The sequence below is a fragment of the Hylobates moloch genome, unplaced genomic scaffold, assembly GCF_009828535.3.
Source record: "Hylobates moloch isolate HMO894 unplaced genomic scaffold, HMol_V3 SCAFFOLD_13, whole genome shotgun sequence".
Taxonomy (NCBI): Eukaryota; Metazoa; Chordata; class Mammalia; order Primates; family Hylobatidae; genus Hylobates; species Hylobates moloch.
The window spans coordinates 61,723,918-61,741,487 of NW_026652288.1; the positions used below are offsets into that span (position 1 = coordinate 61,723,918).

The 17,570-nt window shown below is 38.7% G+C and overlaps 1 protein-coding gene across 2 annotated transcripts in view; it reads right to left on the reverse strand.

Moving 5' to 3' along the window:
• PLSCR1 (phospholipid scramblase 1) overlaps window positions 1-1,596 on the reverse strand; it is a 28,228-nt gene extending 26,632 nt beyond the window's left edge. The window contains exon 1 of one of the 2 annotated variants that reach the window (XM_032173793.2): window positions 1,234-1,596. The gene's annotated coding sequence lies outside the window, so the exon portion shown is untranslated. The remainder of the gene's footprint in view (window positions 1-1,233) is intronic. The other variant, XM_032173788.2, reaches the window with a different exon arrangement.
• Window positions 1,597-17,570: the final 15,974 nt, after the last annotated feature.

Below are 17,570 nucleotides of genomic sequence, written 5' to 3' on the forward strand. Positions count from 1 at the left end.
CACACACATTTGATGTCTCTCCACCTGTACTCTAAGCTCCTTTACAGATCTAAAGGCAATTTGATCTATAAACCAGCTATTTTACGTGCCACTTTTCTATCCAATTGCAGAAATCCACTCTTTCCCTTTATATGTCTTTTTCATTTCCCTGCATTTTCTCGTTGTTCAAAGCCTACTATTGTTGTAAACAGGGTGGCATTAAGAGAAAGGTCTGCTCTTAGAAAAAGTTCAAGAAGGGAGCCCCCAAACTGCCTGACACGTTTAAGTGTCACTTGTAGTAACCATGTATCTCAATGTGATAAGCCAGAAAAAACAACGACTGCCTGTTCCTGGAACTGGGAAGTGGCCATGCCAAGACTTCCAGGAATAACAATGCATGAATGAAACCACATGGGAACCAGAGAGTCAGCTTGGAGAAGCAGGAACTTTGTCAAATATTTAAAATAATAAAAGCTAACTTTCACTGAGTACTTCCTGTAGTGCCAAGCACTGCTCTAAGAACTTTACATTAACACACGTAACACTCTGTAGCTCATTTAATAGTTACACAGTTTCAGAGATGAGGCAACGGAAAGAATATATGTAAGAAGAAAGTGGCTGACAGTCCACAGATGTGAAGCAGTAGAGGCCGAATTTAAAGTCGGGGAGCCTGACTGGAGCTAATGGCCTTAGGAACCGTGCTAGATACCGCCACTATCTTTTCTAAGCTGGTATTGTAGAGGGCCTAGCATAGATGTGGGCTCCTGGGGGACTTCATTGAATACTTACTTATAAATGACAGTTTGCAGGCTGTATTAACCGTCCCTTGTAATAGCCCCACTATGCTGGCACATGCTCCTGAGCCCAGCCTCTGCCCAGGATTCAGGGCCGGTCTCTACCTGTAAAGCAGTGTAGCTAAGGGGAAGCTGAGCCCCGCGAGGCGTTTTCAGGCAGGGCACCCCTTGTCATTCGAATGGTTCTGGGGTGAGCCCGGGTGCCGCTGGGCTGCCTGGGGCCCCTTGCCGTGTACCTGCTCCACTTCCAGGGTCCTTTTCAGAGGCCTCTTGCATTTCTGGCCCCAACCTTCACCCCACATCCTCCACCCCCAGAGCAGCAAACACAACCTGCGGGCCCTCGCGCCGATTCCCCACAAGTTGCCCTCCACACCTGACCCCGGCCCTGGCCCCAGCGCAGGCTCCACGCAGTTCCCGCGCCCAAGTCCCCGGGAGGCGGCAGAAAAAGCCGCCCGCGTACCTCTGGCTGCCGCTGTTTCGGCTCCCGAGCGAGACAAGGTCCAGGCAGCCGGGGCCCGGCGATGGCTTCCTCTTCCGCGCCTCTAAACTGCCGGGCACGGCTGCTGCGCAACCTTCTCAGAAGTCAGCCGGAAAAGGGTCTGGGAGTAACCTTTGCGCCAACACCCGCGGCTCCTGGTTTCGTTTCCTAGATCTTACGTACACAGCGCAGCTTCCTTTTCCCGGTTCCCGCGCTGGCGCCCGGGGACCCACGGGACTACTGGAGGGTGAAGGAGCTGGAGGAAGGACTGCACCCACCACCTGGTGTGAGGCCCCTCCCCTACCCCCGACTTGCTTTCTTCCTCATTGGAGAGACTCCAGAGACGTTTGTCCGGTGGTTAAGGAGAGGAACTGGGACTCCCACACTAACTGGAACTAGAAAGTCATCAGCTGGGGAGTGGCCTCCCCGTGGAACTTTCTTTACTCTGGCTTTGACCTCCATCCCTCGGAAGCCCGTGGCTTTTCAAGGTGAGGGAGCAGACGCAGCTTAGACTACAAATGAGTAGGGGCCAAAATTGTTTTTCTTTATGGTGCCTTTTCTTTCTTGCTGTCTTGCTCTTTCTTTCCTTCTATAAAATTATATGATATTATTTTTTAATTTTAAGCAGTTATTTGAATGTTTTCGAGCTCACTTTATTTTTTTATAAATATCGTTCCTTTTTAAACTAAAATAGTTTTTATTCTGTGTATTTAAGTTATTTGTATGACATATCCATCAACTCCTATAATTACACATTTCCCCCCTTGGGGCAAGAGCAGCTATAATCTACTCATTTAGTATAAATCCTGAATACCACTATCATTAACTATAGCCCTCATGTTGTACATTAGGTTTTCCCATTTATTCATCCTACGTGTTTGTAACTGTGTATACTTTGACCTAAATTTCCCCATTTCTCCTGACCCCACTCCAACCTGGATAACCCTGGATAAACCAGTGGTCCCCAACCTTTTTGGCACCAGGGACCAGTTTCATGGAAGAGGATTTTTCCATGGACCAGGGTCGGGTGGCAGACGGTTTCAGGATGATTCAAGCACATTACATGTATTGTGCACTTTATTTCTATTATTATTACATTGTAATATATAATGAAATAATTATACAACTCACCATAATATGGAACCAGTGGGAGCCCTGACCTTGTTTTCCTGCAACTAGAAGGTCCCATTTGGGAATGGTGGGAGACAGTGACACCGGAAGTGTGTTGCTTATGTCCAGTCTACTCTGTAATCTTGTTTTGGTTGCTGTCACTATAGAAAATCCTGCTTCACAAAGATAGGATGTTGGAAATGGAAGCAGGCTCTTCAGTGCTTTTGTGACAATCTCAGGATATTCCACCTTGACTTTAATCCAGAACATGGAGATTTGAAGCTGTCTCAAACATACTTTTAAGGCCACCATCATTTGTGATCTCAAGCAATTGATTCTCTTCTAGTATGGATAAAATCGATTCACCTGACTTACTGGTCACGGATACATTCACGGATACATTCATTCCCAGTTCAGGGTTCTTTTGTGGTTGGGAAGTAATGCTCGAACTCTTTTGAAAGCTAAGATAGGTGATCATGCACCAGCTGTGAGAAAGAAGCTGCTGGCTCAGTCTTCTTCAAAATCTCTGCTAATGTTTGAAACATGTCAAAAATCTCAATGTTCATTCGTTGCCCCCATAATTCCAGTTTGGCTTTCAATGCAACCAATTTATCTGCTTACTTGAACACAGTTGTCCTTCTCCCGTGAAGCGACAGGTTGAGTTCATAGATCGAGCTGAATATGTCACACAAGTAAGCAAGTTTTGCAACCCTTTCTGTGTCACTAAAATGTGCCGCCAATGGTGACTGATTTTCTAAAATAAATCTCTGGAGCAGCTCTCATAATTCAAAAATTTCAGCCAGTGACCTACCTTTAGAAAGCCATCTCATTTCTGTTTATAAAAGAAGACATGCATGCCCTGTGTCCATCTACTCACAGAGCTGCACGAACAGATGTGAGTTAAGAGAATGTACTTTAATGTGGTTGATTATTTTTGTCACATCCTGCAAAACATTGTTAAGTTCAGGTGACATTTTTCAGCTAGCCAGCATTTTTCTGTGGATGACACAGTGCATAGACTCACATTCTGGTCTCTTTGACCAGAGTAGTGAAACCAGAAAGCCATCCAGTCATGGCAGCCACTCCTTCCATGCATATACCTACACAAAATAACCAATTCAGTTTTCTTGATATGTAATCATTCAAAGACAAATAGTTCTTCAGCTGTGGTTTTGATTGGCAACAAAAACTAACATAATATATCCTTGTGCACATCTTCCTGAAAAATATATCACACACAAAAAAGCATTGTTGCTTTGTTGTCAATATCGGTAGACTCATCAACCTGGATTGCATACCAATTGCTAGAGAGGATTAATGGTGACTCATTAATCCTCTCTAACAATTGTACCTTGATATTCTCTGCTATTTCATCAATTCGTCTAGTTATGGTGCTAGTCGAAAGAGGAATATGTGCCATTTTTTGAACTGCAGCCTCTCCTAAAAGTTCCCAACAAATGTCAGCAGCAGGCAGGATCAATTCCTTACCAATAGTAAAGGGCTTCTTAGCTTTAGCAATGCGGTTAGCCACTAAGAATGATGCTCTCAGTGCAGACACATTTGATGACATGGTGGCCTTCAATAATTGCTTCTATGTGTTCTTTGTGTTCATGTTTCATGGTTTCTGTTTTTTTTTTTTTTTAAACAAAACAAAACAAAAAACTCCAAAGGCTTGTCTTTTAATGCAGAGTGCTTGGTCTCCATGTGGCAAAGCAGTTTTGCAGGTTTCATGGCTTCATTGGACAGTTGGTCACCACATATTATACAAAGCAGGGTTGGAGAATGTGAACCACCTGTTGCAATGAACCTGTAATTTAAGTAGGACTCTTGGCATTTTCCTTTAAGTGCAGCTCTCTTTTTGTTAGCAGTCTTAGAGTCTTCTGTTATCTCACCATTGGGTTTTTCCCCATTTTCAAAGAAGCTGTCCAATGATGTTTGTTTTTCACTCACTTTGGCTAGGGTTAGCTTGTGGGCTTAGCAAAACTGTGACTAAGACAAGTGCACAGGGTGGAAAAGAGGTGCGGATGGAAGTGGTAAAATAATGGTTGGGCCATGCACAGACTAAAATAAGTGTTGGATTTTGACTTAAAGCCTGCCACCAGATGCAGCTGTACAATCTAAGTACATCAATTTTCCACTATAAAGCCTGCCTCCAGACACAGCTTAATTGTCACTTGTCACTTGCCCCTCACTGATAGGGTTTTGATATGAGTCTGCAATCAATGTATTTATTATGGTCTCTGTGCAGTCAAAACTCTCTGCTAATGTTAATCTGTATTTGCCGCTGCTGCACGGTGCTAGCATCACTGCCTGAGCTCCACCTCAGACAATCAGGCATTAGATTCTCCTAAGGAATATGCACCTAGATCCCTCACATGTGCAGGTCCGTGGCCTGGGGCTTAGGAACCCCTGCTATAAACCACTATTGTATATATTTGACCTTTTCTTAATTTCATATAAGTGAGGTTGTGCAAAATTTTTCTTTCTGTGTCTGGTTTATTTCATTTAGCATAATGCCTTCCAGGTCCATCCATGTGATAGCACCTGGCAGAATTTCCTTCTTTTATAAGGCTGCGTAATATTCTATTTCGTGTGTATCTGTGTGTGTGTGTATACACACAAAACGGAATATATCTAGCTTTATTTATACAGTTGTCCATTGATGGACACCTGGATTATTTCTATTATCTTGGCTATTCTGAATAATGCTGCAATGCACATGGGAGTGCAGCTATCTTCAGGAGATGGTGATTTCATTTGCTTTTGGTATATACCCAGAAGAGGGATTTCTGGGTCATATGGTAGTTCTATTTTTAATTTCTGTAGGAACCTCTGTATTGTTTTCCATAATGGCTGCACCAGCCTACATTCCCACCAACAGTGTACAAGGATTCTCTTTTCTCTACACCCTTGCCGACACTTGTTATCTCTTGTCTTTTTGATAATACCAATCTTAACAGGTAAGACATATTATCTCATAGTGATTTTGATTTGCATTTTTCTGATGAATAGTGATGTTGGGCACATTTTCATATACCTGTTGGCTATTTTTATGTCATTTTTGAAGAAGTGTCTATTCAAGTCCGTTTCCCATTTTTAAATTGGGTTATATGTTTTCTTGCTATTGAGTTGTATATGTTCTTTATAAATCTTGGAAACTCAACCCTTTTCTGATAACATGGTATGCAGATATATTTTTTTCCAATCTATAAGTTGCCGTTTCATTTTGTTGATTGTTTCCTTTGCCGTGCAGAAGTTTTTGGTTTGATGTAGAAATAATATTGTTAAAATTTTTATACCACCCAAAGTATAATATATAGATTCAATGCAAATTTGTATGAAACCACAAAAGACCTCAAATAGCCAAAGCAATTCTGAGAAAAAAATTGAAGTTGGAGAAATAACACTTCCTAATTAAAAATTATATTACAAATTTATATAAAACAGAATGGCACTGACATAAAAACAGACATGTAGACCAATGGAACAAAATAGCTCAGAAATAAATCCAAACATACTGGTCAACTAATTTTTCACAAGGGCCCCAAGAGAACACAATGAGGAAAGGGTGGTCTCTTGAATAAATGGTGGTGGGAAGACTGGATTTTCACATACAAAAGAATGAAATTGAACTGTTGTCTTACACCGCACAAACAAATCAAAAACAAAATAGATAAAAGACCTACATGTAAGACCTCAAATCATTAAACTCCTGGAAGAAAGTATAAGAGAAAAGCTCCTTGATATTTACCTTGGCAAAGATTTCTTGACTATCACACTAAAAGCTCAGGCTACAAAAACAAAAATAAATAAATGGGACTATATCAAATGATATTTTAAATATGTTTTAGAAATCAAACCAACCAGATTTGTTTAGAATGTTTATTTTTCCAGCCCTACAGCTGGCATAGAGACATGTAATAAATAAATATTTATTGAATTGAAGGAATAATTATTTTCCTTTAATATTTGTTATTTACAAAAGTAATGTGATTTTTTTCAAACAATAAAGCCGCAAATGCAGAAAAGAAGTGAAATCTTGTCCTTTTCACTCCCTGGTTTTATTCCCATTATCTTGCTAACCAAGGTTAACACATGTTTGAAGATTTACTAAGAGAAGTGAGAGGAGAGAACAGGAAGGTGACAAAAGAAATTGAGAAAAAGGAAGAAGGAAAACTGAACCACCTAGGTTTGATCTCTTTCTCTTCAACTTACCATCCCTGTTACCTCGTGAAAGTTACCTGACAGCCTCCATGCCTCTTTATGAAATCTATAAATGAGGGTGGTAATAGTATCTACTTCATAACATTTTTTGAAGCTTCAGAAAGTTAAAATATGTAAAAGGTTTAGGGTGGTGCCTGCCACAGTGTAAGCATTTGCTTTGGGTTTACCTTCCTGACTAATGGACTTCTGCTGCAAAAGAGCAGGAGGCTGTAGAAATCAAGTAGCTTTCATTTTCTATATTTTTCAACCTCTCCTTCCCTGATGCATAGTGTATTTTTGAATCCTAAAACTTTTCTGTCAATTTTACACAGAAGAAATCTCCTATCCTTTGCTTAGGGTGGTACCACATTCTCTTTGTGGAGGTAGTAAGTTAGGCTGGGTGAATTGGCTTGTGAACAGACCTTCAAGCATCCTCGATTTACTTGCTAATTTATAACTTTGTTTTTTTATTTGACACCACTAAGTCCTCCGCCTCTTTGGATTTCTGTGGAGTTAAGGTGGATCTCCTGAATCTTATGTTCCTTTTTACAAACCTTAGGTTGTGACTTTCTGAGTCTTGCAAAATCAGTTTCGCTTTTGCCTCTTCCTTCCATTTTCTCAAATTTGTTGAAATCTCACTTGCTACAGTAAATTCTCATCTTTTCATAGTCTGTGTGGCGTTTACAGCTTTTGGGTTCTTTATTTTGTTTTAATTGTCTTCATTTTCATTTTATTATAGTCTCTGATGAAAGGTACCATCTTTAATTAGAAAACATCCAGGTACCGTATAAATTGTTGTTTGCCTAAATAAAACTCAGTATCTGCTTTGACATAGTAAAATAGTGCTTCCCATATTTTAGCATGCATAAGTATCACTTGGAAATCTAATTAGAACTAAATTTGCGGAGTCCCGCCTTTAGAGTTTCTGATTCAGTAAGTCCGGGATGTGCTTTGAGAATTTGCTTTTCTAACAATTTTCCATACAATGCTGATGATTCTTTTCAATGGACCACATTTTAAGAAGCATTTGCTGAAAGAACTCTATTTTTTTCAGGTATTGTGTAACAATGCATCGTAAGAGGAGGGTCATAGCACAAAGGATGAATTTTGAGTAGTAGACAATCGTAGTGATTCTATTCTCCTTTGACTGACTTGTATAATTGAGGGCATACACAAATGTAAGCAGTAAACCCTTTCCTAGAAGCCCTCAAGAAGAGAGCTTTTGTGTATGTGTGTGTATATATGTATATATATGCATGCATACACACATAAATACACATACAAGTATATATATGCCTCTTTCTCTCCTGTATAAGGCAGTGATACGTGGAATTATGACAGTTATCTTCAGATCACAGAATATGGGAGAACAAGTCTTAAGGATGGTGGACCCAAAATGTTCTACATATCTTTCCAAGGGCACGTGAGGCACTGATGACCTGCTACACTCATGCAGGACTCACATAGCCTCAGATGACTCATTACATGAAAGCTGGCTTGTGGTTATAAACTCTGTAGATATTTCTCTTTGCTCTTGACCTGATTTCATATTCAAGCAAGCTTCTTTATTGCTCTTCTCTTCTGCATGGTGGGGTTTCTTTTTAATTTTATACTATGGCTGTAGTTCTTTATGATAATGGCTTTTTGTTTGAGCTATCAAAGTTTATTTGTAGTCAAAAATCATTGTACTACTGAGGTTTTATTTGTATTCCTTCTAAAATCTTTATTGCACTTAACTCTGTTTTCTGGCTTAGAATCAATACCTCTAAGACTCCCACAGCTCCAAGGAAGAATTGATATAACAGAGCTTTATGGGAAACAGCAGAAGAAGGAAATTTTCACTTTGAATCACTGGTCCTGACAACTGGGTGCCTGAATGTCACCTAAATTTCACAAAGTCTTACTTTTTTTTTTTTGACAAGAGTCTTGCTCTGTCGCCTGGCTGGAGTGCAGTGGTGCTATCTCGGCTCACAACAACCTCCACCTCCTGGGTTCAAGTGATTCTTCTGCCTCAGCCTCCTGAGTAGCTGGGATTACAGGCATGCGCCACCACGCCCAGCTAATTTTTGTGTTTTTAGTAGTGATAGGGTTTCACCATGTTGGCCAGGATGGTCTCCATCTCCTAACCTCGTGATCCGACCGTCTCGGCCTCTCAATTTTTTATTAATCAACATTGGGCCAATTATATTGGGTAATGCTGGGGACATTACCATCAACTCCAAGACTTTAATAACAAATAAAATTTAAAAATTAGGCTATAAAACAATTACATGGAAATATTCCTCTTTGTAAGTGGAGGACTCTGCTTCACAGTATCATTTAGGAACCCAGGTTAATGGAAGCTCTGGCATCTTTAATATATGGCTTCCCAGGTGGTTCTGGGCTTTGACATTGAGTCTGTAGTCAAGATGGGAGAAAAGGATTGTATGTGGGAGATTTTTATGAGCCACACATGAAATTGACACATATTTCTTCTAGTTCCATTGTATTGGTCTGAACTCAGTTGGATAGCAGCCACATTTAATGGAAAAGGAGGCTGGAGGATGCTGTCTAGTATCTGCCCAGAAATACAAGGAAATATGTTTGTGACTAATTAAGAAATATTTACACCATTTTCTGAAGATTTTCACTAAAGATTAAGGCCAAAATAAAAGTCCCTCTTTGGCCGGGCGCGGTGGCTCGCGCTTGTAATCCCAGCACTTTGGGAGGCCGAGGCGGGCGGATCACGAGGTCAGGAGATCGAGACCACGGTGAAACCCCGTCTCTACTAAAAATACAAAAAAATTAGCCGGGCGTGGTGGCAGGCGCCTGTAGTCCTAGCTACTCGGAGAGGCTGAGGCAGGAGAATGGCGTGAACCCGGGAGGCGGAGCTTGCAGTGAGCCGAGATTGCACGACTGCACTCCAGCCTGGGCGACAGAGCAAGACTCCGTCTCAAAAAAAAAAAAAAAAGTCCCTCTTTAACAAACTGTAGCCGGATATATGATCACAAGTATTTATAAAATCTTAAATCCTAGTGCTGTAACAAAACACTTCCAGAAGTTTGTAATAACAATCATTTTTAGTAAGCCAGATTTTCAATACCCATGTTTTTTAGTCCCAGTGAGAAAGAGAAAATGGACATTTTAGAGTAATAATGCATAGAAATTAGAACTGAACCTATCAAGATTTTCCAAGCACCATATTGCAAGAGAAAAATATAGAATACATAAGGAGGGTATTAATCCAGAAATAACGTTTCTGTGCTGACTTTGTGAAGGAAAAGCCTTCTCAACTAAGTTTTGAAAGAAGAGTAGAAGATATTCACAAGCAAAAGACAGCAACACAAGCAAAGGAAGGCCATGGTGTATTTTAAGAATACAAGCAGTTAGGCCGGGCGTGGTGGCTCACGCTTGTAATCCCAGCACTTTGGGAGGCCGAGGCGGGTGGATCACAAGGTCAGGAGATCGACACCACGGTGAAACCCCGTCTCTACTAAAAATACAAAAAAAAAAAAAAAAAGAATACAAGGAGTTAAGTATAACTATAGTGCAGGATGGAGCAAAGTACGGAATTTACAGAGACTCTGGATCTTGAGGAAGAGACAATTAACTGTGGATCAAAATTATTGTTCTCTCTTTCATGGAATAGAATTGTTGCTGAGAAGAGGTTGTCTAGCCTGGGATTGTATTTCCTTGCATACAGGTGTGGGCACATGACTGAATTCTAGCCAATTAGAATGTGAGAAGAAACAAATGTTGAAGTTCTAAGCAAGAATTTTTAATAGGTGAGCCTTCACTGCTATTTTCCATCCATTGGTTTGATGCAGAAGATGAGCTCTTAAGGGATGGCTGAACTACAAAACAAAGAATCCCTCCAACCTGAAATTCCACATGAATAAAAGCTGTCCATTAGTCAAAACTCTCACCTTGATAGTCATATAAGGGAGAAATAAATTCTGTTGGAAAATTTGTTATGGCAACTAGCACTATCCAAACTAATAATCCCTGGAAAGATTGGGAAGGAGTCATTGGTATAAGGCCATATACCATGGAGAGGACATTGGCTTTCATCTTGGAGGATAGATTGAAAAATGATATAATTTTAAGTATCATAAAGACATTATTAAGCTCTTGTTTTAGACTAAATTAGTGACATTGTGAAGAATAATTTGTATGATAGGAGAAACAAGCTGCTAGATCATTTTAGTTACAATTCAAAATCAAAATAATGTAATCCTGAACTAAAATAGTGAGGTGATGTTAAGTAAAATTAAAAAGGAGGGAGGTCTCTAAGGGATTTAAAAAAAAAGAATAGACAATGCTTCGCCACTCAGTCGATGTAGGGGAGAGGAAGGAAGAGAATTGTCTTAAGGATGTTTCCACCTTGGGCAATTGATAGTACACATACACACACACACACACACACACACACACACACACACACACATATATATATATGAGGGAATGTAGAAGAAGATTTGGGGGGATGCCTCACAAAACTCAGGGAAATACTGGCATTTACTGATTTATTACATAAATGAAGGATATGATAAAGGATACGGATGAATATATGAAGAGATGCACAGGGTGAGGTCTGGGGTAGGGAGAATGGAGTTAAATTAATTTAGTTTGAGAGACTTATGGGACATCAAAGTGGGAAAAACTGATAACTTGTTAAGATAATCTTGCCTACCTCTTAGGAGTGAAACAGCTGTATGCACATGAAGAGGAGGTTCAAGTATGGGAAATTGGGACACCCATGTTTAAAGACTGTGGGTTTGTTAACCTCTCCTAAAGCAAACTGAAAGAGAAGACCAAGAAAGATGTGTAAGATAGCAGTGTGGTTTTTCCGAAACTAAGATGTGACAGACTTACATAAGGAAGTGATGAATGGTGTCACAAATTACAAGGAAGTAAAAGAAATTGTAGCTGTGGTGGTCAAGTCCTGCCTCACAGTTCACATAGTATCATGTCCTTTTGTTTGCACCTAATGATAGTGAAAGAGGGCTTACACATACCTTGTGGTCAAACACAATGTCTAATTGACTATGCTCCCCATCCTTCCGGTTCCATAAAGGAAAAAAAGTCAATAATAGGAAGATATATCCCGCAATGTTATGCCACAATCTGAAGCCTACTGTGCAGATGCTGTCTGGATGGAAAGAAAGTAGGATCTCACAGTGTAGTTTCTGGTTTTATTTAAGTGGTTGTCATTTTTTCTTCAGGCAGGGGAGAGAAAGAGAGAGCATTCTTTTAGCCAGCGGGAAGGGAGTGAGCATGCTGCTGCATCAGGTTTCTCTGGGAGGAGGCACAGGCTGAATCTATCTATGAGGCTAGCCAGTTGCAGCTATGGTTTTATCAGGCACTGCCTGATGAACTTGACTGCTTCATTTATTCACTTTGCAAACAGTTATCACTTACCACAAATTCAAACCTCCCAAACCAAACAAAATGGTTAGATTTAGGGCCTAAAGGTTTCTACTTATTTAGCCAATTGTTGAATGACCATCTTAAGAGACAAATATTACTAGGTTTAAAAGAAAAAAAGCTAGAATCGAAGCACAAAAAAAGAGAATTTTGATAGATTTCTTCTCACTTTTAGTTCAATATTTAAAAGTTTCTATGGGCTCTAACAATTAAAAGGCCATTACCAATTACAGAAAGGTCAATTTTATTTAAATGGTGGGGGTAGAAACTATATTTCAGTGGTTTGCAGAATAAAAGGGAAGATAATGAAATACAAGCAATAAATTTAGAATTTTTTTAAAGTTACTTCAATTACTGTTAACCAAGCTTACTCAAAAGACATTATAGGCAAATATCATGGTCACTAACCGTAATACGTAATGAAAACCTAAAAGGGGGATCACTTCACCACGAATCCATTGAACTCAACATTTATTAATTGGAAACATAAATTTTCCTGGAGGTATCACAAGCAAAAACAAGGGAAGAGACATTTTAGTATAAAGTTCTGAGACCACTTTGAAACTCTATTAACTGAAGATCCTAAGATTCAGATATGAGGTGTATTTGTCAGGGTTCTTCAGAGAATCAGGACCAGCAGGAAGCATACAGATGATAGAAAGGATGTATTGTGAGAGATTGGCTACTGGGATTATGGAGGCTGAGAAGCTCCATAATTTGCCATCTGCAAGCTGGAGACACAAAAAAGCCAGTGGTGTAGTTCCGATCCAAGCCTGAAGGCCTAAGAATCAAGGAAGCCAATGGTGTGGGTCCCAGAGTCTAAATGCCTGAGAACCACAAATGCTGATGTCTGAGGGCGGGGAAGATGGATGCCCTAGCAGAAGAAGAGAGGGCAAAATCATCTCTTTCTTTGCCTTTTCGTTCGATTTAGTCTATCCTTCAATGGATTGGATGTTGCCCACTCACTTTGGTGAGAGAGACCTTTACTCAGTCTATTAAATACAAACAATAATCTCTTCGGGGAACACCCTCACAGTCTGTAAGAGATAGAAAAAAACAATTTGTTTTTCCTATTCTTACACACTACTCAGCACTCACTTTCTGACAATGGATGTTTATGGGTTTTTCTTCACATGCCAAAAGGACACCAACAGATGTCCTATAATTCAATTCAATTCTTACACTGTCTACCTGGAGTTAGAGTCAGATCCTACAGGTTAAGGGATCAGTCCCCCAAAAATGCTGCCCCCACTTCTGATGCCAATCATAAGGAATAGGTTGTCACTTATACTTCCTACCAACAGGCTATAAATCAGGTTCTCATGACCCACTCCTAGGTTTGACTAATTTGCTAGGATGCCTCACAAAACTCAGGGAAATACTGGCATTTACTGATTTATTACATAAATGAAGGATATGATAAAGGATACAGATGAATATATGAAGAGATGCACAGGGCGAGGTCTGGGGTAGGGAGAATGGAGTTCTCATAACCTCTCTGAGTTACCCTCTAAGTTCCTCCATGGATTCAGCAGTCCTGAAGCTCCCGAAACCCAGTCCTTTTTTTGGTGGCTTCATTATGTAGGCATGATTCGCTAAATCATAGGCCGTTGCTTATCTACTCAACTTTCAGCTTCTCTATCTGTGTTCCCAGGGGTTAGAGGTTGGGACTTTAAAGTTCCAACCTTCTAATCACATTGTTGTCTCTCTTGGTAACCAGCCTCCTCCTGAGGCTATCTGGGAGCTCACAAACAGTTATCTCATTAGAACAAGAAATGTTCCTATCATACAGTAAATTCCAAGGGATTAATGAGGGTATCTGCATCAAGAACCTGGGTCAAAGACCAAGAATCTAGCAAAAGATGCACCTAACACTCTCATTGTTCAAGAAATTAAGAGAGTTTTAGGAGCTCTGTGCAGGGATCCAGGGGCGGAAACCAAATATATATTTCTTATTACCTCACAATATCACAAATCACACCCAGAAATCATGTTCAAACAAGCGATTGGGCATTTCTTTGTCCAGTCAGTTTGACACATATAATTAACCATCACAAAAGCGTTCATACTTCTGAAGTACAAACATTTGCTTACTCAGTCAGATGCTGAGGTTGGATGTGAAATTCATATTCTTTTATGAATGCTAAATTTAAACAAAGCAAAGTAAAATATCACGAAAACCCAAAAAGTGTCAATAATGCCCTTAGTTCTTTAAAATCATTATGAATCTGTCATATATAAATCTAACATGAGCTCAATATAGGTAACATATTACATAAGGTCTATAGATAAACGTCACAATTACTTACACTCTATCTTGTTTGCCCTTTGCTTGCTGTGCCCTCTGATCACTTTACTCATTATTTATAACACCTACATCCAGGTCATCAGTGGAATCAAAATTGAAAACAGTAACATATGGCAACCATATATGGTTTGTTAGATGTTAGCTCTACTTTCACAGGTTCAGTACTGGTGGTTGTCCAACATTTTATCTGTATTTCAGAAAGGGAAATATTTTAATCTTGAATTTTCTAGTAATGATAAGCTGCTAGTTATTTCTTTTGTGGTATAAGAAAGTAATTACTAATGTTTATTGCAGGTTTGAAAATTCAGATGGTGAACTGAATTCATCTGCAAACTAATATAATACAAAATTATACCAGAGCAGGAATTTCATTTATAGATTGAGTCATTTATTTATCTGCAAAGAGATGATCATAAAGAAAAAATTTTTCATAGCTAGCTTGAGAAATATAATGTTACCTCAAAGAAAGTAACTTTCACTTGTTGTTAGTCTGGCAAGCAAATTAAATAAGACCTTTCCTCCACTCAGTACTGAATGTCTAATTCATTCCTTTGCAAACTGGAGTATTACCAGGTTAAATTTAGTCTGGGCTATGGCAGTTGAGAAATTCAAACAATTTCAGGATAGATGGATATAGATTTTGGAATGCTCATAATTGTAATAAAATTTTAAAAATGGAAATAAATATCCATCATTTTTCATTTTTTTTTTCTTCTGAATCATTTCATGAAGATAAATTTCCAGGTGGGTTTCTGGATCATAGTGCTTGAACATTTTGATAGTCTTTATCTATCTTGTCAAAATGCTTTCCAAAAGAATTTTACCGAATTTGCTTTTACATGAACATTGATTTATGTATCTACTTCTAGGATAAAATACATGAAAAATAAGATGTTTTTATTCATGAAAGCTGATATGTACTTAGATTATTAAGCTTTAAATTAGGTGGCTAAAATGATTTTGAAGAAGTAAAATAGTTTTGATAAATATAGTCTCTATGTATTTGTAAGCACAGCTATATAATTTTTAAAATAATGAACTTAATTTAAAACTCTTCTTCACAAACATGAGGGCAAGGAACACCTGGCCCACCCAGGGCAGAAAACCGCTTAAGGCATTCTTAAACCACAAACAATAGCATGAGCGATCTGTGCCTTAAGAACATGCTCCTGCTGCAGATAACTAGCCAGAGCCCATCCCTTTATTTCCCGTAAGGAATACTTTTAGTAAATCTTATGACTGGCTTGCTGTCAATACATATATGGGTAAGTCTCTGTTTGAGGCTCTCAGCTCTGAAGGCTGTGAGACCCCTGATTTCCCACTCCACATTCTATATTTCTGTGTGTGTGTCTTTAATTCCTCTAGCGCTGCTGGGTTAGAGTCTCCACAACCGAGCTGGTCTCAGCATACAAATATTATTTTCATATGTATGATATTAATACAAGGAAAAATAATAGCATGAAGAATTTGAAAAGGAAAATCACAAATTATTCTATATAGATGTCATTTACATAAGATGTTACTTAAAGTAAGAAATTAAGATAGCAATTTTCCAATGATTTGCCTTCTGTTTGTACTATCTTAACATGTTCAAACATTATGAAGTAGGATGAAAAATAAAAAAGACTTTATTTATTGTGACTAGTAGAAGACTCATTTTGAGTGTTCAGAATATGTTAATGCTCGTAAGGGACTAGTGCAATAGTGACATGAAGAACAGAAATGGCAAACTGCCAAATCGAGGTGACGATTCTAGGGCAATATATCATACACCTAAGCTTTTCTTGAAGCTGCTTGCTATAGTTTGGATGTTTTTCCCCCAAATCTCATGTTGAAATTTAATCTCTAATGTTGGAAGTGGGGCCAAAAGGAAGTGCTTGGGTCATGGGGGTTGATCCTATGTGAATGGACTTTGTGCCATCCTTGCAGTAATGAGTGAATTCTCACTCTGCACTTCCCTCCTCTCTCTCTTGCTTCTTCTCTCATCATGCGATCTCTAGAAACACTGGCTCCCCTTCCCCTTCTGCCACGAGTGGCAGCAGCCTGTAGCCCTCACCAGAAACAGATGCTGGCACCATGCTTCTTTTGCAACCTGCAGAACAGTGAGCCAAATAAACATTTTTTAAAATATATAAATTATTCAGTCTCAAGTATTTTTCCATAGCAACACAGTGGACTAAGTAATTTCTAAATTCAGATATTTCTAGAATGTTTGTGTTCAAACCAATGCTAGGCCCTTTAGGTAAATTTTATTTTTAAAGTGCAAAATTGTTAATTTGGCAAGGAAGTATGTAGAGTTAGTGACATATATATAAATAGAAGGCTAATTCTACTGATTATTGTTGTTTTCTTAATTACCTTTTTTATTTTATAAAAGTTCTATATATTACAAAGTAATAATAAATAGAATTTTTGTGAAATATGCAAATAATAAGAATTCCTAAAACCTTACCACATATTAATAACCTCTCAAACATAATGTGCTTCTTTCCAGTCTTCTCTGTGTGTGCAGTTCTATTTGTATTTTTAATAAAGTCGCCTCAGACTGTTGATACAATTTACTTTCCTACTTTCCAATTATACGTGACAATTGGATCCCTACAAATGTATTTCAAGGTTTGCATATTATTTTCTTCTAATAACTATATCATAATATATTTAAACATTATTATTATATATAACATGCTGAGCAACCTTATACATCAAATATATGAGCATCTAGAATTATTTGTGTGAGTTAGAATCTTAGGAATAAAATTATTAGGTAATCAGTCCTGTAGTGATACAAAATGGAACTAGTGTACATGGAGAATGAAGAGTCTGGTATCTATTTTATCCATATAGGCTTGCAGATCGAATGCAGAAATAAATATGCAACAAACAAGCTTTCTATATTTCAGCAGTTAGCTTGGTGGTATGAAAGTTGTCAGAGTCAAAATGGAATCACTAATGACTCCATTAGGAAAATCCTGACAAATAAAGCCTGGAAAGGCCATGAAGAGAAGGCTCTGGTGCTTACATGCCTGATAGCAAAAAAAGACTCTACAAAACCACAATCTTGCACAAAGGTCACCACAACCTTACACAAAAAGTACTTTTGCAAGAAAGTCTGCCCAGCAACTTCCTGTCCAACCTCAGAATGGTATTACCCTTCTTATTGATCTTTGTAGCCAAGGATAATTATTTAAAAATATTTATGTAATCCTCATTTTTTTCTGTTAAAAACCTTTGTCTTTCTTTACCTTCCTGAATATGAGCATGGTTTACTATGGCAGGCATACTCTAATTGTAA